This window comes from Bos grunniens, chromosome 1, assembly GCF_055505025.1.
Source record: "Bos grunniens cultivar Pamir isolate PY7600 chromosome 1, Bosgru_T2T1.0, whole genome shotgun sequence".
NCBI lineage: Eukaryota > Metazoa > Chordata > Mammalia > Artiodactyla > Bovidae > Bos > Bos grunniens.
The window spans coordinates 137,750,080-137,774,713 of NC_141165.1; the positions used below are offsets into that span (position 1 = coordinate 137,750,080).

At 38.5% G+C, this 24,634-nt stretch overlaps 2 long non-coding RNA genes across 2 annotated transcripts in view; both read right to left on the bottom strand.

Annotated features, from left to right (window-relative positions):
* LOC147380240 (uncharacterized) overlaps positions 1–24,634 on the bottom strand; it is a 679,399-nt gene that overhangs the window by 207,723 nt on the left and 447,042 nt on the right. The window lies entirely within an intron of this gene.
* On the bottom strand, positions 20,711–24,600 carry LOC147380242 (uncharacterized). Its single transcript, XR_015135055.1, has 2 exons — positions 24,457–24,600; positions 20,711–23,701 (listed from the first exon to the last, which is right to left on the bottom strand). It is a non-coding gene; the product is annotated as an uncharacterized LOC147380242 (long non-coding RNA).

Consider the following 24,634-nt stretch of genomic DNA (forward strand, 5'->3'; position numbering starts at 1 on the left):
GTTCCATTGATCAATATTTCTGTCTTTGTGCCAGTACCATACTGTCTTGATAACTGGCTTTGTAATAGAGCCTGAAGTCAGGCAGGTTGATTCCTCCAGTTCCATTCTTCTTTCTTAAGATCGCTTTGGCTATTCGAGGATTTTTGTATTTCCATACAAATTGTGAAATTATTTGTTCTAGCTCTGTGAAGAATACTGTTGGTAGCTTGATAGGGATTGCATTGAATCTATAAATTGCTTTGGGTAGTATACTCATTTTCACTATATTGATTCTTCCAATCCATGAACATGGTATATTTCTCCATCTATTAGTGTCCTCTTTGATTTCTTTCACCAGTGTTTTATAGTTTTCTATATATAGGTCTTTGGTTTCTTTAGGTAGATATATTCCTAAGTATTTTATTCTTTCCGTTGCAATGGTGAATGGAATGGTTTCCTTAATTTCTCTTTCAGTTTTCTCATTATTAGTGTATAGGAATGCAAGGGATTTCTGTGTGTTGATTTTATATCCTGCAACTTTACTATAATCATTGATTAGTTTTAGTAATTTTCTGGTAGAGTCTTTAGGGTTTTCTATGTAGAGGATCATGTCATCTGCAAACAGTGAGAGTTTTACTTCTTCTTTTCCAATTTGGATTCCTTTTATTTCTTTTTCTGCTCTGATTGCTGTGGCCAACACTTCCAAAACTATGTTGAATAGTAATGGTGAAAGTGGGCACCCTTGTCTTGTTCCTGACTTTAGAGGAAATGCTTTCAATTTTTCACCATTGAGGATAATGTTTGCTGTGGGATTGTCATATATAGCTTTTATTATGTTGAGGTATGTTCCTTCTATTCCTGCTTTCTGGAGAGTTCTTATCATAAATGGATGTTGAATTTTGTCAAAGGCTTTCTCTGCATCTATTGAGATAATCATATGGTTTTTGTTTTTCAATTTGTTAATGTGGTGTATAACATTGGTTGGTTTGCGGATATTGAAGAATCCTTGCATCCCTGGGATAAAGCCCTCTTGGTCATGGCGTATGATCTTTTTAGTGTGTTGTTGGATTCTGATTGCTAGAATTTTGTTAAGGATTTTTGCATCTATGTTCATCAGTGATATTGGCCTGTAGTTTTCTTTTTTTGTGGGATCTTTGTCAGGTTTTGGTATTCGGGTGATGGTGGCCTCATAGAATGAGTTTGGAAGTTTACCTTCCTCTGCAATTTTCTGGAAGAGTTTGAGCAGGATAGGTGTTAGCTCTTCTCTAAATTTTTGGTAAAATTCAGCTGTGAAGCCGTCTGGACCTGGGCTTTTGTTTGCTGGAAGATTTTTGATTACAGTTTCAATTTCCGTGCTTGTGATGGGTCTGTTAAGATTTTCTATTTCTTCCTGGTCCAGTTTTGGAAAGTTGTACTTTTCTAAGAATTTGTCCATTTCTTCCACATTGTCCATTTTATTGGCATATAATTGTTGATAGTAGTCTCTTATGATCCTTTGTATTTCTGTGTTGTCTGTTGTGATCTCTCCATTTTCACTTCTAATTTTATTGATTTGATTTTTCTCCCTTTGTTTCTTGATGAGTCTGGCTAATGGTTTGTCAATTTTATTTATCCTTTCAAAGAACCAGCTTTTGGCTTTGTTGATTTTTGCTATGGTCTCTTTTGTTTCTTTTGCATTTATTTCTGCCCTAATTTTTAAGATTTCTTTCCTTCTACTAACCCTGGGGTTCTTCATTTCTTCCTTTTCTAGTTGCTTTAGGTGTAGGGTTAGGTTATTTATTTGAGTTTTTTCTTGTTTCTTTAGGTATGCCTGTATTGCTATGAACTTTCCCCTTAGGACTGCTTTTAAAGTGTCCCACAGGTTTTGAGTTGTTGTGTTTTCATTTTCATTCGTTTCTATGTAAATTTTGATTTCTTTTTTGATTTCTTCTGTGATTTGTTGGTTATTCAGCAGCGTGTTGTTCAGCCTCCATATGATGGAATTTTTAATAGTTTTTCTCCTGTAATTGAGATCTAATCTTACTGCATTGTGGTCAGAAAAGATGCTTGGAATGATTTCTATTTTTTTGAATTTACCAAGGCTAGATTTATGGCCCAGGATGTGATCTATCCTGGAGAAGGTTCCATGTGCGCTTGAGAAAAAGGTGAAATTCACTGTTTTGGGATGAAATGTCCTATAGATATCAATTAGGTCTAACTGGTCTATTGTATCGTTTAATGTTTGTGTTTCCTTGTTAATTTTCTGTTTAGTTGATCTATCCATAGGTGTGAGTGGGGTATTAAAGTCTCCCACTATTATTGTGTTATTGTTAATTTCTCCTTTCATACTTGTTAGCATTTGTCTTACATATTGCGGTGTTCCCGTGTTGGGTGCATATATATTTATAATTGTTATATCTTCTTCTTCGATTGATCCTTTGATCATTATGTAGTGACCGTCTTTGTCTCTTTTCACAGCCTTTGTTTTAAAGTCTATTTTATCTGATATAAGTATTGCTACTCCTGCTTTCTTTTGGTCCCTATTTGCATGAAAAATCTTTTTCCAGCCCTTCACTTTCAGTCTGTATGTGTCCCCTGTTTTGAGGTGGTCTCTTGTAGACAACATATGTAGGGGTCTTGTTTTTGTATCCATTCAGCCAGTCTTTGTCTTTTGGTTGGGGCATTCAACCCATTTACATTTAAGGTAATTACTGATAAGTATGATCCCGTTGCCATTTACTTTATTGTTTTGGGTTCAAGTTTATACACTGTATTTGTGTTTCCTGTCTAGAGAAAATCCTTTAGTATTTGTTGGAGAGCTGGTTTGGTGGTGCTGAATTCTCTCAGCTTTTGCTTGTCTGAGAAGTTTTTAATTTCTCCTTCATATTTGAATGAGATCCTTGCTGGGTACAATAATCTGGGCTGTAGGTTATTTTCTTTCATCATTTTAAGTATGTCTTGCCATTCCCTCATGGCTTGAAGAGTTTCTATTGAAAGATCAGCTGTTATCCTAATGGGAATTCCCTTGTGTGTTATTTGTTGTTTTTCCCTTGCTGCTTTTAATATTTGTTCTTTGTGTTTGATCTTTGTTAATTTGATTAATATGTGTCTTGGGGTGTTTCGCCTTGGGTTTATCCTGTTTGGGACTCTCTGGGTTTCTTGGACTTGGGTGATTATTTCCTTCCCCATTTTAGGGAAGTTTTCAACTATTATCTCCTCAAGTATTTTCTCATCGTCTTTCTTTTTGTCTTCTTCTTCTGGGACCCCTATGATTCGAATGTTGTAGCATTTAATATTGTCCTGGAGGTCTCTGAGATTGTCCTCATTTCTTTTAATTCGATTTTCTTTTTTCCTCTCTGATTCATTTATTTCTACCATTCTATCTTCTAATTCACTTATCCTATCTTCTGCCTCTGTTATTCTACTATTTGTTGCCTCCAGAGTGTTTTTAATTTCATTTATTGCATTATTCATTTTATATTGACTCTCTTTTATTTCTTCTAGGTCCTTGTTAAACCTTTCTTGCATCTTCTCAATCTTTGTCTCCAAGCTATTTATCTGTGATTCCATTTTGATATCAAGATTTTGGATCAATTTCACTATCATTATTTGGAATTCTTTATCAGGTAGATTCCCTATCTCTTCCTCTTTTGTTTGGTTTGGTGAGCATTTATCCTGTTCCTTTATCTGCTGGGTATTCTTGTCTCTTCATCTTGTTTAAATTGCTGAGTTTGGGGTGTCCTTTCTGTATTCTGGCAGTTTGTGGAGTTCTATTTATTGTGGCGTTTCCTCGCTCTGTGTGGGTTTGTACAGGTGGCTTGTCAAGGTTTCTTGGTTAGGGAAGCTTGTGTTGGTGTTCTGGTGAGTGGAACTGTATTTCTTCTCTCTCCTTTCGAAGACTTGGGTTGCTTTTCTGGGGGCCTGATGTCCTCTGCCGGCATTCAGAAGTTGTTTTGTGGAATTTACTCAGCGTTTAAATGTTCTTTTGATGAATTTGTGGGGGAGAAAGTGTTCTCCCCGTCCTACTCCTCTGCCATCTTAACTCCTCCCACCCATTCATTTTAATAAATGGTTTTGCTTAGCTTATTTCATGACTGTGCATTAATATTACAGTTAACCAGTTCTCTGTCACTTAGCTTTTAGATTTTTCATTTTTTGATACTCAAGCAAAGTTAATTGCACCTTTTTCACACTTGTGAGTTTTGGTTTCTTTTGCTGTAATTCTTCCCCAGCCTGGCTTCCCACACCTGAATGGTACCTAGACCATGGTATTCGCTGTCTACCACTCCTGTGCAAATCAGCAACTCTTTGACGTAAGAAAACATCTCTGAAGAGAGTCTTGCTTTTTCTTGACAAAGCTTTAAGAACAAATGTGAGTAAGCAAGTGTCTTGTGGTTTAGATGTTTGAGTGGCGCTAGTGTTAAAGAACAGAGGAGCCTGGCGAGCTATATAGTTCATAGGGTCATGACTGAAGCTACTTAGAACACACATACATACTTATTGAAAATAGACTGTTTACAAGGCTAACTTCCAGCTCCAACCACCTATACAATGTTATAATAAATAACAGGGAAAGGAGACTGAGATGCTCACCAAAGTTAAAAGAAAGCAATCACCTTTCATTATACTTCTTAAAATTTCATTTAGCTCCATTTGGAAACCCCTACCAGTCTAAAGAATTCATACATTATTTTCTTAGTGATTCCCTAACCCTTACGCACTTTCTCAGTTATCAGGCAGAGACCTAATTTCATTTTATGCAATGGACATTCACCAATAGTCAATAATATCTCCTTTTTTTAATTTATATTTTTTGGAACACTAATCATTTATCACCTGAACTTGCCTTCTAGTAACACCTGGGCACAACTAATTGTTATTTATAACACTATGTGTCATCTTTACAACTACATTTCATGAGGTCATATGTATAACATATGGAAGTCGAGTCATTTCAAAAGCAAAGATACAACTGAACTTCTTTAATAAAAAGTTAATTGAAAGTTTAAAAATAAAATAAAATTAAAAAAAAAAAGTTAATTGGGTGGCAGAATGAACTGGCTCAATTAAGTGTCTGCTAACAGCAGAACCAGAGAAAGAATTGAAGTGGACTGTGGCTTAGGCCAGGATAGCCCAAGTACCCTTGGATAACCATAACTTCATTTTTCAAGAACTATATTGTTATAGGACAGATCATGTGAGTGTGTGCAATACTCAGCCTTCTCCACTTCTCTGTAACTCCATGGATTGTAGCCCTCCAGGTTTCTCTGTCCATTCTCCAGGCAAGAATACTGGAGCGGGTTGCCATTTCCTTCTCCAGGGGATCTTCCTGACACAGGGATGGAGCCCTCATCTCTTGTGGCTCCTGTATTGCAGGTGGATTCTTTACCACTGAGCCACCAGGGAAGACCAAATGTGCATTATGGAACTCCAGAAAGGAATACAGGATAATCACTTCACTTTTTCTCCTTAGCCCACGAGCTAGCATTTCCTGGTATTCCAGGAGGGGAAAAAAAAAACAAACAGTATTTAACCTTAACTATGAATCCCTATGGGCTTCCCAATTGGTACTAGTGGAAAAGAACGTGTCTGCCACTGCAGGAGACATAGGTTAGATCCCTGGGTCTGAAAGATCTCCTGGAGAAGGGCATGGCAAGCCACTACAGTAGTCTTGCCTGGATAATCAGAGGGACAGAGGAGCCTGGTGGGCTACAGTCCATTGAGTCACAGAGTCAGACACAGCTGAAGCAACTTAGCATGCACACTCACACAAATCACTATGGAACAATTCTTTTTTAAAATTTTTCTCTTAGGTTTTATTTTGCTTCAATTTTTGTTTTATATTGGAGTATATTTGATTAACACTACTGTGATAGTTTCAGGTGTACAGCAATGTGCTTCAGTTATACATACACATGTACCAATTTTTTTTCTAATTCTTTTCCCATTTAGAATAACAATTCTCATTTTAAGAAATCCTTAGAATAATGTAACCTAGAGTGAAGGCAATGGCACCCCACTCCAGTACTTCACCCCACCCCACTCCAGTACTCTTGCCTGGAAAATCGCATGAATGGAAGGGCCTGGTGGGCTGCAGTCCAGGGGGTCGCTAAGAGTCGGACTCGACTGAGCGACTTCACTTTCACTTTTCACTTTCCTGCATTGGAGAAGGAAATGGCAACCCAATCCGGTGTTCTTGCCTGGAGAATCTCAGGGACGGGGGAGCCTGGTGGGCTGCTGTCTATGGGATTGCACAGAGTCGAACACGACTGAAGTGACTTAGCAGTAGCAGTAGCAGTAGCAGAGTGAACTATCCCCAGCATTATGAGGAATACTTTTTAAAAAAAATTTACCAGCCTTAATGAATATAGCAATGGTTTCTAAACATAGAAATCCTCGACCAGCTGACTTTCAAAATCTGTTTCCTGCCAACTAAACTATCCCTTTCCACAGTCTCAAGTCCAATCATTTATTTTTCAAGGTTTATGGTAGAGATTAGCTATCCTATTAAGCACTGAGTCCTCAACTGGCACCTACCCCTTCTTCTAAGTTCCCAAGTCCTCTGAAAACCCATCATTTCAATGCATTAATCATATAGTTCCACAATTAGTCTTTTTTGTGTGCTTGTTTTACTGGATTCAAAGAACCTAAGAGTTAGGGATAAATTCTCAGTGTTAGTATGAGTATTAGTATTTAGATGCCCAGAATTCTCCAGCATCCAGCAAATGTTTGTTAAATGAATAAATGAGCAAAAGTGTCAATACAGCCTCCATTTTATTAATGTTTTTGTCAGTGATTTAAAATAAGGACTAAATCAGGCATGTAGATAATTTTAAAATTGATTTTTGCCCAAAAATTTATTTAAGTTAATTTTTAATACCTCTAGACAGAGCATGCACTCCTCTTTCTAAAGTGCCAGCATCACTCTATTTTCTCATTTCTGGTAGCTGCACACACGATTGTTCCCTGACTGACCCTTAGAGTAATTGAGTTTGGTGCTCCTTGACTACATGTCACATAAGAAATGATATTCATTGTGTTTACAAGTGTAAAATAAGTTGTACGTACAGATTGAAACAAGATGTATTTTAATAGAAGATTTGGACACTCACATGGGGAAAGAAATGAGAAAAGTAGATTAGAAATAATATGACATGATAGGTTTTTAAAGAAAGTTCTATAATACAATAGCTACATAGTAGCCATTAGAGTGTATAATCACCCCACATCCTTAATATCCATCTAAACCAAAAGCAGAGGCTGACGGAAAATGTGGAGAGGGTTCCCAGGCTAGTCACCAGGATGATGATGGTTAGAGGAAAAAGCCTTTCAGTGGAGCTTATCCCCATGGAAGACTAGAGAATCACATCACATGACTGTCTAAAAATGGAATAGGATGAGCAGAAGCAGAGTTACCATTCATTACAGTAAGCTGGCCAGAACTCTGAAAAGACGGGAGGAGGAAAACTTAAAAAAAAAAAAAAAAAATCATTAAGAAAAGAAAAAGGGTTGGGGGCTTCCCCAGCAGTCCACTGGTTAAGACTCCATGCTTCCAGTGCAGGGGACATAGGCTCAGTCCCTGGTTGGGCAACTAAGATCCCACAGGCCATGTTCAGTTCAGTTCAGTTCAGTCGCTCAGTCATATCCGACTCTGCAACCCCATGAACTGCAGCACGCTAGGCCTCTCTGTCCATCACCAACTCCCGGAGTTGACCCAAACTAATGTCCATTGAGTCTGTGATGCCATCTAACCATCTCATCCTTTGTTGTCCCCTTCTCCTCCCACCTTCGATCTTTCCCAGCATCAGAGTCTTTTCAAATGAGTTAGCTCTTCGCATCAGGTGGCCAAAGTCCTGGAGTTTCAGCTTCAACATCAGTCCTTCCAATGAACACCCAGGACTGATTTCCTTTAGGATGGACAGGTTGGATGTCCTTGCAGTCCAAGGGACTCTCCAGAGTCTTCTCCAACACTACAGTTCAAAAGCATCAATTCTTCTGCACTCAGCTTTCTTTATAGTCCAAATCTCACATCCATACATGACTACTGGAAAAGCCATAGCCTTGACTAGACAGACCTACTTTGACAAAGTAATGTCTCTGCTTTTGAATATGCTATCTAGGTTGGTCATAACTTTCCTTCCAAGGAGTAAATGTCTTTTAATTTCATGGCTGAAATCACCATCTGTAGTGATTTTGGAGCCCCCCAAAATAGAGTCATGCCATGTAGTTCAGCCAATAATTTAAAAAAGAATTGTAAATAGACAAATTCCACTGAAGAAAGAAGAAAAAGAGAAGTTTCTGACAATCATTCTGAGAATTGCTTCTTCTCTGATTAAATAAGCAATCAGTTTCTCTGAGCAAGAATAAGCACTGCCAAGAGAGGAATTTAAATAGTCATAAATTCAATTGAGAGAACATGCTCAGCCAAGGTGTGTGTATTAGAATTCTCCAATAGGATGTATAGAGATATACATAAGATGAGACATTATAGGAAGTGACTCACATGGTTATAGAGACCTGAAGTCCTACAATTTGCCATCTGCAAGCAGAAAAGCAAGAACATCAGCGGTAAAATTCAGTCCAAGGCCAAAAGACTTGGGAGCAGGAGAGATGCTGGTTTAAGTCCCGTCGTCAGAAGGCTTGAGAACCAGAAGCTCCTATGTCAGAGGGCAGAAGAAGGCAAACAGACATCCCAGCTTAAGAAGGAGAGAATTCATTCTTCTTCCACCTTCCTACACAGGCTGGTTGTGCCCTCATATTGGTAAAGACAGATCTTTACTCAGTCTGATTCAGATGCTAATTTCTTCCAGAAACACCATCACACAGATGCAGAAATAATATTTACCAGTTATATGGGGATTGCTTAGCCAGTCAAGTTGACACATAAAATTAACCATCACACTGTGTAAACACATTCTTACTTCAGACTTGTTTCCTGAGTACAAAAATAGATCCAAAGATGAATAAATACTTATTGAATATTTCCTCTGTGGTAGGTTCTACAATTGGTGCAGAGAAAAAGAGCCATATGATTTCTTGTTTTCTTTCATCTCTTGGCCTTTTCTTCCTTAAAATGTATAAGTTATGTGAAAGATAACTGTTCCATCAGCAACATGTTTTTTTATACTCAATGGTTTCTGTGAGCATTCCCCTATTCTTCAAGGGTATATATCAGAATCTTTGAGAAATCACAGTATTTGAAGTATTTTAAAAAGTCTGCATTTTGAGGTCTTGACACATGCTGCCCACCAATGACATGCTATTCCTCAGTTGAAGACAGTATTTTAGTGGGGCTTGGGAACTGGAAAATAAAGAAGAGGAAGCTAATATCAACTTTAGACTACATTTATTAATTCCAAAGTCAGAGCACAAATCAAAATTGTGTACTACAAAGTGACTCATAAAGATCCTTAAATTTGCTATAAAATACAGTCTACATTTGACCCTTGAACACCCCAGGGGTAGCGGTGTCAACCCTCCACACAGTTGAAAATCCATGTATAACTCAGAGCTCAACCTCTGTCCTCACAGTCTCCTGATATCTATAATTGATCTGAGATCAACCAACCGTGGACCATACATTACAGTATTATAGTACATATTATTGAAAAAATCCACATATAAGTGTACCTATGCAGTTCAAATCTGTGTTGTTCAGGGGTCAACTGTATATGGTTTTATATATACAACTTTATTCTGTAACATATATATATATATAAACGTGCCATGTATTTTATCAGAAATTTCATAATTTGATGACTGACATGCTTAGTCACTAAAAGAAACTGTGATTAAGTTTTATTAATGACTAAAGTCCATAACAGAAGATTGCATCTAAATATACTGGAAAATGAGTTAGCAATATTTTTAACCAATTTTCAATTACTTTTTGAATTTTTAAATTTTATTGAAATATAGTTGATTTACAATGTTACATTAATTTCTGATGTAAAACAAAGTGACTCAGTTATAGGTATATATGTATATATGTATATATATATATATATATATATATTCTTTTTCATCTTATTTTCCATTATGGTTTATCACAGAATATTAAATATAATTCCCTGCTATACAGTAGGACTTTGCTATTTTCAGTTAATCACACAATAAGTGGAAATAATTGGTTTCATATTTGATATACTGGCTCATGATCTAATTTTTCATTGAAATTAAAGAGTCAAAATTACTTTTCCAGAGAGATATTATGTTTGTAGGGATAATCTAATGGGGAGGAAATGTATTATCTCTGTAAGTACACTATACTGTGTTCTTAAGTCATTTATGTACAACTATTTTACTGAATGGGCTTCCCAGATGGCACCAGAGGTAAAGAACCTGCCTGCCAATGCAAGAGATATAAGAGACATGGGATCAATTCCTGGGTCGCGAAGATGCCTTGCAGGAAGAAATGGCAACATGGACAGAGAGGCCTGACTGGCCACACTACATGGGGTCACGAGAGTCGGACCCAACCGAGCAACTAAACCACTGCCACCATTAGAATGAATGGGATGCCTGCTGTGGAAGACTTCTCTTTTCTGAGTGATGCTCCCACCATAAATTTTGAACCTAAGCTGAATTCTTAGTTTCCCCTGAGATATTTTCACCAGCTATTGGCAGAAATATATCAGTGATTGCCCACCGGCTCAGCAAGAACTAGGCCAACCTTTAAGAATTGTAATGAGAGAAGCCCATCAGGTTGTGAAAATGCAAATTTGCAGAAACATAACTTCCCTTGTGATTTGAAGAGAATATTATTCATTGTTAGGGAATTTCACCCTTAACATCTAGCTGGGGGAAGGAGATGCAAGACAAAATCTGAGACTTAAATTTTCAGATGTTACTTCCAGGAGTTTCTTTCCCTTTCCTTGAGAAAAATACCTGAAAATGATGCTGTAAAAGTGCTACACTCAATATACCAATAAATTTGGAAAACTCAGCAGTAGCCACATGACTGGAAAAGGTCAGTTTTCAATCCAATCCCAAAGAAGAGCAATGCCAAAGAATGTTCAAATTACCACATAACTGCACTTATTTGACATGCTAGCAAAGTAATGCTCAAAATTCTCCAAACTAGGCTTCAACAGTATGTGAACCAAGAAATTCCAGATATTCAAGCTGGATTTAGAAAAGGCAGAGGAACCAGAGATCAAATTGCCAACATCCATTGGATCATAGAAAAAGCAAGAAAATTCCAGAAAAACATCTACTTCTACTTCATTGACTATGCTGAAGCCTGTGGCTGTGTGTATCACAACAAACTATGGAAAATTCTTCAAAAGATGGGAATACCAGACCCCCTTACATGCCTCCTGAGACATCTGTATGAAAGTCAAGAAGCAACAGTTACAACCAGACATGGAACAATGGACTGGTTCAAAATTGGGAAAGGAGTACATCAAGGCTGTATACTGTCACCCTGCTTGTTTAACTTCTATGCAGAGTACATCATGCAAAATGCTGGGCTGGATGAAGCACAAGCTGGAATCAAGACTGCCGGGAAAAATATCAATAACCTCAGATATGCAGATGACACCATCCTTATGGCAGAAAGTGAAGAGGAACTGAAGAGCTTGTTAATGAAAGTGAAAAGAAGAGCGAAAAGGTTGGCTTAAAACTCAACATTCAAAAAACTAAGATCATGACATCTGGTGTCATCACTTCATGGCAAAAGATGGGGAAGCAATGGAAATAGTGACAGACTTTATTTTCTTGCTCTCCAAAATCACTGCAGGTGGTGACTGCAGCCACGAAATTAAAGAACGCTTGCTCCTTGGAAGAAAAGCTATGACAAACCTAGACAGCATATTAAAAAGCAGGGACATTACTTTGCCAACAAGGTCCATCTAGTCAAAGCTATGATTTTTCCAGTAGTCATGTATGGATGTGAGAGCTGGACCAGAAAAAAAGGGTGAGCACTGAAGAATTGATGCTTTTTAACTGTTGTGCTGGAGGAGACTCTTGAGAGTCCCTTGGTCTGCAAGATCAAACCAGTCAGTCCTAAAGGAAATCAACCCTGAAAATTCACTGGAGGGACTGATGCTGAGGCTGAAGTTTCAATACTTTTGCCACCTGATGTGAAGAGTTGACTCACTGGAAAAGACCCTGATGCTGAGAAAGACTGAAGGCAGGAGGAGAAGGTGATGACAGAGGATGAGATGGTTGGATAGCATCACCAACTCAATAGACATGAGTTGAGCAAGCCTTGGGAGATAGTGAAGGACAGGGAAGCCTGGTGTGCTGCAGTCCATGGGGTCGCAAAGAGTTGAACACAACTGAGTGACTGAACAACAAAGAGCTCATAGTTGAGTCCCTCTTCTGGAATCTGAGAGTCACCTATCCCATGGTTAGCCTCTCCCAAGGGCTGTCCACATCAATGATTGGTTGCCTAAAAGGGGAAGGGAAGAAGAGAAGGACCAGCCCCCATGCCTTAATTAAGGACAATTCTAAAGAGCCATATATAGCCAGAGCTACTTTATTGCAACTGTAAGACAGTTTCAATCTCTCCCTGTGCCTAATCCTATTTCTTTCAATGCCTTGTCATACTAAATGAAGTAATGAGACAAAGAAAAATATCCTATGATATCTTTTATATGCAGAATCTGAAAAAATGATATAAATAAACTTTTATTTACAAAGCAGAAACAGACTCACAGATTTAGAGAACAATCTTACTGTTACCAGGGGGTAGAGTGGGAGGGCAGGGGAAACAGATACATGGGGAGTTTGGGATTGACATGTACACACTGCTATATATAAAATAGATAACCAACAAATACCTACTGTATTGCACAAGGAACTCTGCTCAAAATTCTGTAATAACCTAAATTGGGAAATAATTTGGAAAATAATAGATATATATGAAAATAATGGGGTTCCCTGATGGCTTAGACTGTAAAAGAATCCACCTGCAATGTAGGAGATCCAGGTTGGATCCCTAGGTTGGTAAGATCCCCTGGAGAAGGGAATGGCAATCTATTCCAGTATTCTTGCCTGAAGAATTCTATAGACAGAGGAGCCTGGTGGGCTATAGTCCATGGGTTCACAAAAGAGTCTGACATGACTGAGCAACTAACATTTTCACTTTTTTTCATGGAAGGAATGACTGTCACTGAGGGCTATCAATTCACTGGAAAAAAGCAATTAAAAGTAGAGATAATTAATTACCAATTTAAGGTAAAGTGTGAAAGTCATAGGGATTCTTTGGCATCACATGAAGAATCTCTGCTTTACAATAACTAAAAGGCAAAGAAAGCTAGAACTGAATTATAAAATTAACCTTTCAGAGAAGACTGAACTTGTGAAGTGCCAAGACCAGTACCTGGATTACTAAACCTGGAATGGGAATGTCTAGGTCTTTACACTCAAAAATCTTAAATACCCATATTCTCTTGGCCTTTCTGGGCCCATCAGAAGTGGTCTATTCCTCTTTGTTAAAACCCAGCATTCCTCTCTTACTTTAAGACAATGGGAAGACTCCTGTCTTTCAATACAGCACATGTTCCTCTCAATGTCTATCCCAATCTCCCATAGGGGCCTCCAGGAATTGAAGAAGAGGTCAAGAATCCATGAGGAATCACCATGAAATATGAAATCAACATTATACAGTAATGATTCAACCCGTCCTTCACATAAACCTATGGTTATTCACTCAGGTATCATACTCTAGGGAAAGAGAATACCTGGAAATTTCAAGGTCACCTTTATTCCAGTTATTCATGTCAAAGTAGGAACACATGGTAATAAATAGTTTCACTGACTCATTTGAAAAGACCCTGATGCTGGGAAAGATTGAAGGCAGGAGGAGAAGGGGATAACAGAGGATGAGATGGTTGAATGGCATCACTGACTTGATGGACATGAGTCTGAGTAAGCTCTGGGTGTTGGTGATGGACACGGAAGACCGGTGTGATGCAGTCCATGGGGTCTCCAAGAGTTGGACACAACTGAGCAACTGAACTGAACTAAACTGAACTGAGGTCCAGTTTGCAAAATGGGGCATGGGGCCTGGAAAAATCCAGTAATTATGTTCTCTCTCCTTTTGCTTTATTGGAATAAACATACTTGATAGTTAACAGACTCCATCCCCTACCCCAGGTTGCTGGCTTGACCTTTGAAGACAAGAGCCATCAGTAGGAAAGACCAAGCAGATGTCTCTGTTCAGATTTGACAGTAAGCAGCTAGGCTACTGGGTGGCCTGAGAAGAATATGGTCAGGATCAGCCACTAAATAAGCCACTTAGACTAGCAAAGATGTTAAAGGTGAAGAGAATCTAGAATAGGTAGAAGAAGATTAGGACAATAGGTATCAGTTGTAGCCTCAAGACCTGTTGCATCACCTGAGCTGCTTTTTAATACATATGGAACAACAGACTGGTTCCAAATAGGAAAAGGAGTATGTCAAGGCTGTATATTGTCACCCTGCTTATTTAACTTCTATGCAGAGTACATCATGAGAAATGCTGGGCTGGAAGAAGCACAAGCTGGAATCAAGATTGCCGGGAGAAATATCAATAACCTCAGATATGCAGATGACACCACCCTTATGGCAGAAAGTGAAGAGGAACTAAAGAGCCTCTTGATGAAAGTGAAAGTGAAGAGTGAAAAAGTGGGCTTAAAGCTCAACATTCAGAAAACAAAGATCATGGCATCTGGTCCCATCACTTCATGGGAAATAGATGGGGAAATAGTGGAAACAGTGTCAGACTTTATTTTTGGGGGCTCCAAAATCACTGCAGATGGTGACTGTAGCCATGAAATTAAAAGACGCTTACTCCTTGGAAGGAAAGTTATGACCAACCTAAATAGCATATTGAAAAGCCAGAGACATTACTTTACCAACAAAGGTCCGTCTAGTCAAGGCTATGGTTTTTCCTGTGGTCATGTATGGATGTGAGAGTTGGACTGTGAAGAAGGCTGAGCGCCTAAGAATTGATGCTTTTGAACTGTGGTGTTGGTGAAGACTCTTGAGAGTCCCTTGGACTGCAAGGAGATCCAACCAGTCCATTCTGAAGGAGATCAGCCCTGGGATTTCTTTGGAAGGAATGATGCTAAAGCTGAAACTCCAGTACTTTGGCCACCTCATGCGAAGAGCTGACTCATTGGAAAAGACTCTGATGCTGGGAGGGATTGGGGGCAGGAGGAGAAGGGGACAACAGAGGATGAGATGGCTGAATGGCATCACTGACTCGATGGACGTGAGTCTGAGTGAACTCTGGGAGTTGGTGATGGACAGGGAGGCCTGGCGTGCTGCGATTCATGGGGTCGCAGAGTCGGACACAACTGAGCAACTGAACTGAACTGAATGATAATACTTTGGATGTATCACATTAAAGAAAATATACCATTAAATTGATATTAACTCTTTAAAAACATGGCTGCTTGAAAATTTTAAATTAAATATGTAGTTTATATTTGTGGCTTGTGGTATATTTCTATTTCACAGGTTTGATTTATAGTATATGCAACAAAAATTTCACCTCTAACCAATAGGATACTATCAGTTGCCAAATGCATGTAATTTAGCCAATAGAATAAGAGCTATTTTAGGTAGTTATGGTCTGCAGAGGGGATGTTCATAATACACTCTAATGAGAAACTGAAAAAAGAAAGCATCCTTCCATCTGACTCCTTTCTCCATCTTTACAGGCATATCATAACCACCACCCAGGAAGCAAGAGAGGATGTTGCAGAAATCTGATTATTCCATAATTTTAAAACATTATGGGAGTCTTCCCTAAATGTTTTGTGAACTCAAAATCTGTATCTATATCATTACATCAAACAAGTATCATTGCAGCAGTTTGATCTGTCTTGATTGTAGAAGGTCCTAAAATAGAAGGCCCTACTGATCTGCAGGCATGGAGGAAGTGGATATTAAAACTGAAAGCTCTAAAAAAATACAGTCATCGCATTCTGGAAACAAAGTTTAAAATAAGGCAGTAACCACAATATTCAGTCATCCACCATAAAATTATCTGTTGTAATCTCCACTTCTGGACCTGGATAGTTAAATAGCAATATATAAACAAACAACATCAAAGTGTCTTTTTGGCTAACTGCCACCCTGCCACTTCTGAACTGAAGCCAATTATAATGACATCATCCTAGTTTCATGTCCTTTACTGACCTTCCTACTTATGTTGCCAAAATGTATTAAATTTCTTTTCTACAGTCTGTCTTTTCCTTTTGCCTTTGTTTCTTTAAATAATAACTTGACATCACTTGACCTCAACCTACAATTTTGGCTGATAATATCACTGAGCAATTCACTTACATAAATGGGCTTTCATAATCATCTGTTGTGTCATAGAAAAAATCATGCAAAAAAGAATGAATTTTTATGATATGGAACTAAAGAAACTTCTCATACCCCCATTAGGCAGTTAAGATGAGATGTTCTATCAAGTTGTAGCTATGTAGTTTCTATGCTACTATAGATATTAAAATATACACTTAGTGAATTCACGTGCACATGTTTATTTTAGAATTCTCTAAGTAAAAGTCACTCTGACCACTAAATTGAAAATGAAAGTGGTATCCCATTAGCTGAGATCTTCAAATATGATGGAGTCTTGACTATGTTTGAAAATCTGCAAATTCTAAGAAGGAAATCTAAAGTCACTATTTATATATTTGAAAGAAAATTAATATCTTTAGAATGTTAAAATGGAAAGTTACTTTTCTGGAAAAAAAATATGGCTCAGTTAATAAAGAATATTTACGGATGATATGTAATAAAATGTGTGCTAGTCTGTATTATGATATTGACTTATGTGTAAATTCATATATGCTAATTAAGTCGAGAGCCATTACCATTGTTCAAGCATGAGGCTTCTACTTTGATTAAAGAAAAAAAAATTCTTCACCTTCACAGATGTTTAAAAGACTGTGAATTAAAAGACTGTGAATAACATTGTCCTTTCTTTATCATATCCTCAGTATTTAGCACAGTGTTTGGCATATATTTTGTATTAATACATATGCTCTAAATAATTTAATAGCCTCAAATTTAAAGAGTACTAACAGATCATAGTCATTCAAATTAGGGACTGTACTGTTCAATTATGGGTTCAAGTCCTATCATTTACTGAGCATGTGACTTTTGATGAATTATTTCATCTCTCTTTTATCTTCTTATCTGAAAAATAGGTATAGGTATAAGAATAGCTCTAGCCTCATCAGAAAACCATGAGGAATAAAGAGTTAGTACATATAAAACTTTTAGAACAGTATACACAGAGTTAAAAGCTAAATATTTTATTAAATAGAAGCACTTATCTGTATTTTAGAATTTGTGAGTTCTTTTTACATATAACTTACCATATCTTGTGACCTAGGGAAGACTGTATTATTAGACTGGTTTACAGTTGAAGAAACAAAGCCCCAAGGTCCCACTATCAGAAAGGAGCAAAACCGGGACTTGAATCCAAGTTCTCTGAATATGAATTCTAAATATTTTCTACTATATACAGTTAAAAGAGTTTCTTTGGATTTTTTCCCTAATAGTGTCTGAAATGTGTTGTTGTTTACTCAGTAAGTCATGTCTGACTCTTGCAACCCCAGGCTTCTCTGTCCATCAGACTTCCCAGGCAAGAGTACTAGAATGGGTTGCCATTTCCTTCTCCAGGTTATCTGCCCTATCCAGAGATCAAAATCACATCTCCTGCACTACAGGTAGATTCTTTACCACTGAGCCACCAGGGAAGCCCTGTCTGAAATATGAGTATAGACATTAATCTTCATAGAACTGTTGGGATTCATTACTCTCAGTAACCAAGTTGTAGTAGAAAATAAACATGATGAATGATCAGCTTCTTTTCAGTGATCTGTGCACACGGTCATGGGTGATTCTTAAGCAACAGCTGTATGGCACACTATTGAGAGGGTTAATGCTTAAATAGGTTGATAAAGAGTCCCAGGCACTTGAGGAGGAGAAAGGGACAAGCATTTTTTTTTTCTACATTCCTTCCTCTTAGTCACATAAGACTTTTTTTCCTTAAGCTATGAGTTGTTATGGCAACAATCTGTTTCTTCTATGACTAACTTTCTTTAAGCCCAGAGCTAATGATTATAAAACAAAACTACACACCTTGCTCAAGGGTATGTTTTTCCTTAAGCTCTGTACTAATGACTATATAACAACAATGTATCTTACTCAACATGTTTCTTCTTCTTACAGAACTTTCTGAATAATCTTGTGATCTTAAGACATATGTCATGGGACTGGCTTTGGTAAGACCTTTCTATTGTTGGTAACCAATTGAAAAAGTATCAATCACATGCTAGCAAAATAATGCTCAAAATTCTCCAAGCCAGGATTCAACAGTACATGAACCGTGAAATTCCAGATGTTCAAGTTGGATTTAGAAAAGGCAGAGGAACCAGGAATCAAAGAGCCAACATCTGTTGGATAATACAAAAAGCAAGAAAATGACAGAAAAACATCTACTTTTGCTTTACTGATTATGCCAAAGCCTTTGACGGTGTAGATCACAATAAACTGCGGAAAATTCTGAAAGAGATGGGAATACCAGACAACCTTACCCGCCTCCTGAGAAATCTGCATGCAGGTGAAGAAGCAACAGTTAGAACCAGATATGGAACATGGACGGGTTTCAAATTGGGAAAGGAAAGCTGCGTATTGTCACCCTGCTTATTTAACTTATATGCAGAGTACATCATCGGAAACACTGGGCTGGAGGAAGCACAAGCTGGAATCAAGCTGGGAGAAATGGCAATAATCTCAGATATGCAGATGACACCACCCTTATGGCAGCAAGTGAAGAGAAACTAAAGAGCCTACTGATGAAAGTGAAAGAGGAAAGTGAAAAAGTTGGCTTAAAGCTCAACATTCAGAAAACTAAGATCACAGCATCCGGTCCTATCACTTCATGGCAAATAGATGGGAAAACAGTGGAAACAGTGACAGACTATTTTTTAGGGGGGCTCCAAAATCACTGCAGATGGTGACTGCAGCCATGAAATTAAAAGACAGTTGCTCCTTGGAAGAAAAGCTATGACAAACCTAGATAGCACATTAAAAAGCAGAGATGTTACTTTGCCAACAAAGGTCTGTCTAGTCAAAGCTATGGTTTATCCAGTAGTCATGTATGGATGTGAGAGTTGGACTATAAAGACAGCTGAGCACTGAAGAATTGATGCTTTTTAACTGTGGTGTTGGAGAATATTCTTGAGAGTCCCTTGGACTGCAAGGAGATCTAACCAGTCCTTCTTAAAGGAAATCAGTCCTGAATATTCATTGGAAGTACTGATGCTGAAGCTGAAACTCCAAAACTTTGGCCACCTGATATGAAAAGCTGACTCATTGGAAAAGACCCTGATGCTGAGAACGACTGAAGGCAGGAGGAGAAGGGGATGACAGAGGATGAGATGGTTGGATGGCATCACTGACTCAATGGACATGAGTCTGAGTAAACTCCGGGAGTTGGTGATGGACAGGGAGGCCTGGCGTGCTGCAGTCCATGTGGTCACAAGGAGTCGGACATGACTGAGTGACTGAACTGAACTGAAAATGTATATAAAGCCCGACCCACCTAGTGGGTGGGCCACTCTCTGCCCCCTTGTGATGTCTATGTCAGAAGCTTTCTCTATCCCTTTTTCACTGTAATAAAACTTTTCCCCATAAATTCTGAGTGCCTGAAGCCATGCCTCTTGTCCCAAAGTGAAATTCTCTCCTTCTGAGATCATGAATCTGACACCATTCACTGTAAGCTATCACTATTGCATAGGTTGACAGTTTCCATCTGCCCTCAAAGTTCATAATCTAAAAGAAGAAATAGAGGAGAGGTGGATGAATGGCAGAGTAGGAAGACCATGAACTCACCTCCTCCCACTGACACACCAAAATTATAACCACTTACAGAGTAACTATCTATGAGAACAACCAGAAGGCTGGCGGAAATTTTTTTCCACAACTGAGCATATGAAGAAGGAATCACAAGACAGGTAGGAGGGGCAAAGACTCATTTAGAATCCACACACCTGGGCTGGTGACCCCTAAACAGGAAAACTATCACAAATATAGAGATACTCCCCAAATGGTGAGGGGTCCAAGCCCCACATCAGGTTCTGTACTCTAAGTTTTCTAAACTGGGAAGATGAGCTCCCAGAACCTGGCTTTGAAAATCATTGGGGGCTTATGTTCAGCAGGGCAGAGGGCTATAGGAAACCGACACTTCACTCATACAGGACATGCACAAAATCTCACATCCTCCAAGTCCCAGCACAGAGAAAGTACTTTGAATGAAGCCAGAGTCAGACCCACTTGCTTATCTTGGAGAGCCTCCAGGAGATGCAGGATGTCACTGGGACTTCCCCTGAGGATGCACATGCTGGCAGCAGCTATTTTTGAAAGCTTGTTTTACCATGATAATACTGCACTAACAAGAGCCTTTTGGGAATCCTCCCTCTAGCATATTAGTGCTGGGGACCCAGCCAGCCCACTGGTAGACCAGAAGCAACACTAAGCCTGCCAAGTCCAAGCACACATCATTCAAAGACCCTGCCACAAGTTCCCTCAGATATGCAGAAAGTCACACATGGACAACACCCCACCTACCAGTGGGCCAGTACCAGCCCTGAGTTCCCTGGGCCATTTAGCCAACCACACAGGAAGCCTACTCCTCCCTCTAGAGGGCCATAGTCATAACACAAAGCAGGACTCACAGACAACAAGACACACACATACCAAAAGTGAGAAGGAAAAATACCTTCCAGGCAAATGATAATGTAAAGAAAACTGAAGTAATAATACTTTTATCAGACAAAATACACTTTAAAATAGATACTGTAACAAGAGACAAAGCAGGACATTACATAATGATAGAGAGATAAATCCAACAAGAAGGTATAGTAATTATAAACATATATGCTCAAACGCAGGAGCACCTATATATATGTAAAGCAAACACTAATAAACATAAAATGAGAGATTGACAGTCATATAATAATAATAGAGGACTTTCAGTTCAGTTCAGTTGCTCAGTCGTGTCCAACTCTTTGCGACCCCATGAATCACAGCACGCCAGGCCTCCCTGTCCATCACCAACTCCCGGAGTTCACCCAGACTCACGTCCATCGAGTCAGTGATACCATCCAGCCATCTCATCCTCTGTCGTCCCCTTCTCCTCCTGCCCCCAATCCCTCCCAGCATCAGAGTCTTTTCCAATGAGTCAACTCTTTGCATGAGGTGGCCAAAGAACTGGAGTTTCAGCTTTAGCATCATTCCTTCCAAAGAAATCCCAGGGCTGATCTCCATCAGAATGGACTGGTTGGATCTCCTTGCAGTCCAAGGGACTTTCAAGAGTCGTCTCCAACACCACAGTTCAAAAGCATCAATTCTTCAGTGCTCAGCCTTCACAGTTCAACTCTGACATCCATACATGACCACTGGAAAAACCATAGCCTTGACTAGACGGACCTTTGTTGGCAAAGTAATGTCTCTGCTTTTCAATATGCTGTCTAGTTTGGTCATAACTTTCCTTCCAAGGAGTAAGCATCTTTTAATTTCATGGCTGCAGTCACCATCTGCAGTGATTTTGGAGCCCAAAAAATAAAGTCTGACACTGTTTCCACTGTTCCCCCATCTATTTCCCATGAAGTGATGGGACTGGATGCCATGATCTTCGTTTTCTGAATGTCGAGCTTTAAGCCAACTTTTTCACTCTCCTCTTTCACTTTCATCAAGAGGCTTTTTAGTTCCTCTTCACTTTCTGCCATATGGGTGGTGTCATCTGCATATCTGAGGTTATTGATATTTCTACCGGCAATCTTGATTCCAGCTTGTGCTTCATCCAGCCCATCGTTTCTCATGATGTACTCTGCATATAAGTTAAATAAGCAGGGTGACAATATGCAGCCTTGACGTACTCCTTTTCCTATTTGGAACCAGGCTGTTGTTCCATGTCCAGTTCTAACTGTTGCTTCCTGACCTGCATACAGATTTCTTAAGAGGCAGGTCAGGTAGTCTGGTATTCCTATCTCTTTCAGACAGAATTTCCCACAGTTTATTGTGATCCACACAGTCAAAGGGTTTGGTATAGTCAATAAAGCAGAAATAGATGTTTTTCTGGAACTCTCTTGCTTTTTCAATGATCCAGCGGATGTTGGCAATTTCATCTCTGGTTCCTCTGACTTTTCTAAAACCAGCTTGAACATCAGGAAGTGGACTTTAACACTCCCTTTACATCAATGGACAGATCATCCAGAAAGCAAATCAGTAAAAAAAAAAAAAAAACCACTAACTTTAAATGACAAATTGGACCAATAGAGTTATTAAATATATAAAGAATATTTTATCCAAAAATAGCAGAATACACATTCTTTTCAAATGTACATGGAAAACTCTCCAGAATAGATCACAAGCTAGACCACAAAACAAGTCTCAATAAATTTAAGAAGACTGAAAACATATAAAAACATCATTGTTAACCACAACAGCATCAGCATAGCAATCAGCTTTAAGAAAAAAAAAAAAAAATACACAAACACATGAAATCTAAGCATCCCATGGGTCACTGATGAAATCAAAGAGGAAATGAAAAAAAAAAAATACCTGGAGACAAAAATTGAAACACAACAATCCAAAATCTATGAAATGCAGCAAAAGCAGTTCAAAGAGGAAAGTGTAGAGTGATACAAAACTACCTCAAGAAGCAAACAATCTCTAACAATTTGAACTTAAACCTAAAGGAACTAGAAAAAGGAAACAATAAAAAAAGTTAGCAGGGTGAAAAATAATATCGATTAGAATGGAAATAAATAAAATAAATACTAAAAATACAATAGAAAAATCAATAAAACTAGCATTCAGTTCTTTGAAAAGATAAACAAAATTGACAGATCTTTCAGTTCAGTTCAGTCGCTCAGTCATGTCCTACTCTTTGCAACCCCATGAACCGCAGCATGCCAGGCTTCCCTGTCGATCACCAACTCCCGGAGTTCACCCTAACTCATGTCCATTGAGTCAGTGATGCCATCCAGCCATCTCATCATCTGTCATCCCCTTCTCCTCCTGCCCTAAATCTTTCCCAGCATCAGAGTCTTTTCCAGTGAGTCGGCTCTTCGCATGAGGTGGTCAAAGTATTGGAGTTTCAGCTTCAACATCAGTCCAATGAGCACCCAGGACTGATCTCCTTTAGGATGGACTGGTTGGATCTCCTTGCAGTCCAAGTGACTCTCAAGAGTCTTCAACACCACAGTTCAAAAGTATCAATTCTTCGGTGCTCAGTTTTCTTTATAGTCCAACTCTCACATCCATACATGACCACTGGAAAAACCATAGCCTTGACTAGACGGACCTTCTTTGACAAAGTAATGTCTCTGTTTTTTAATACACTATCTAGGTTGGTCATAACTTTCCTTCCAAGTAGCAAGCGTCTTTTAATTTCATGGCTGCAATGACCATCTGCAGTGATTTTGGAGCCCCAAAAAAATAAAGTCAGCCACTGTTTCCCCATCTATTTGCCATGAAGTGATAGGCAGATGCCATGATCTTCGTTTTCTGAATGTTGAGCTTTAAGCCAACTTTTTCACTCTCCTTTTTCACTTTCATCAAGAGGCTCTTTAGTTCTTCTTCACTTTCTGCCATAAGGGTTGGTGTCATCTGCATATCTGAGGTTATTGATATTTCTCCCGGCAATCTTGATTCCAGCTTGTGCTTCCCGCAGCCCAGCATTTCTCATGATGTACTCTGCATAGTCTCGCTAAAGACAGATCTTTAGCCAGACTCATCAAGGAGAAAAAAGATAAAGGGATCAAATCAATAAAATTAGAAATGAAAAAGAAGTTATAATTGATACCACAAAAATACAATCATAAGAGATTACTGTGAACAATAATACACCAATAAAATGAATAGCCTAGAAGACATGTATAAATTCCTTAAAATGTACAATCTCTCAAGACTGAACCAGGAAGAAATAGAAAATGTAAACAGACTGATTACCAGTAATAAAATCAATTCGGTAATCCAAAAAAACCCTCAAAAAACAAAAGCCCAGGACTAGATGTCTTCACAGGTGAATTCTACAAAATATTTAAAGAAGAATTAACATCTATTCTTCTCAAACTATTCCCAATAATTGAAGAAGGAATGCTTCCAAACTCATTCTTATCAGAGACATTACCCTGATACTAAAACCAGACAAAAATATCACATACAAAAAAGAAAATTACAAGGCAACATTAATGATGAACATAGATGCAAAAATTCTCAACAAAATATTAGCAAACTGAATTCAACACACTAAAAGAATCATAAACCATTATCAAGTGGGATTTATCCCAGGAATGTGCAGATGGTGTAATATCCACAAAACAGACAATGTGATACACTGTATCAGCGAACTGAAGAATAAAAATCAAATGACCATCTCAACAAATGCAGAATAACTTTTTGACAAAATTCGACACACATTTATGATACTTTTTTAAAAAGACTGTCAACAAAGTGGGTACAGAAGGAACATACCTCAACATAATAAAGGTCATATGTGGCAAACTTGCAGCCAACATCATAGTCAACAGTGAAAAGCTGAAAGCATTTCCTCTAAAATGAGAAACAAGAGGAGGATGCTGTCTCTCTCCACTTTTATTCAAGATAACGTTGGAAGTCCTAGACACACAGAGCAGTCAGAAAAGAAAAAATA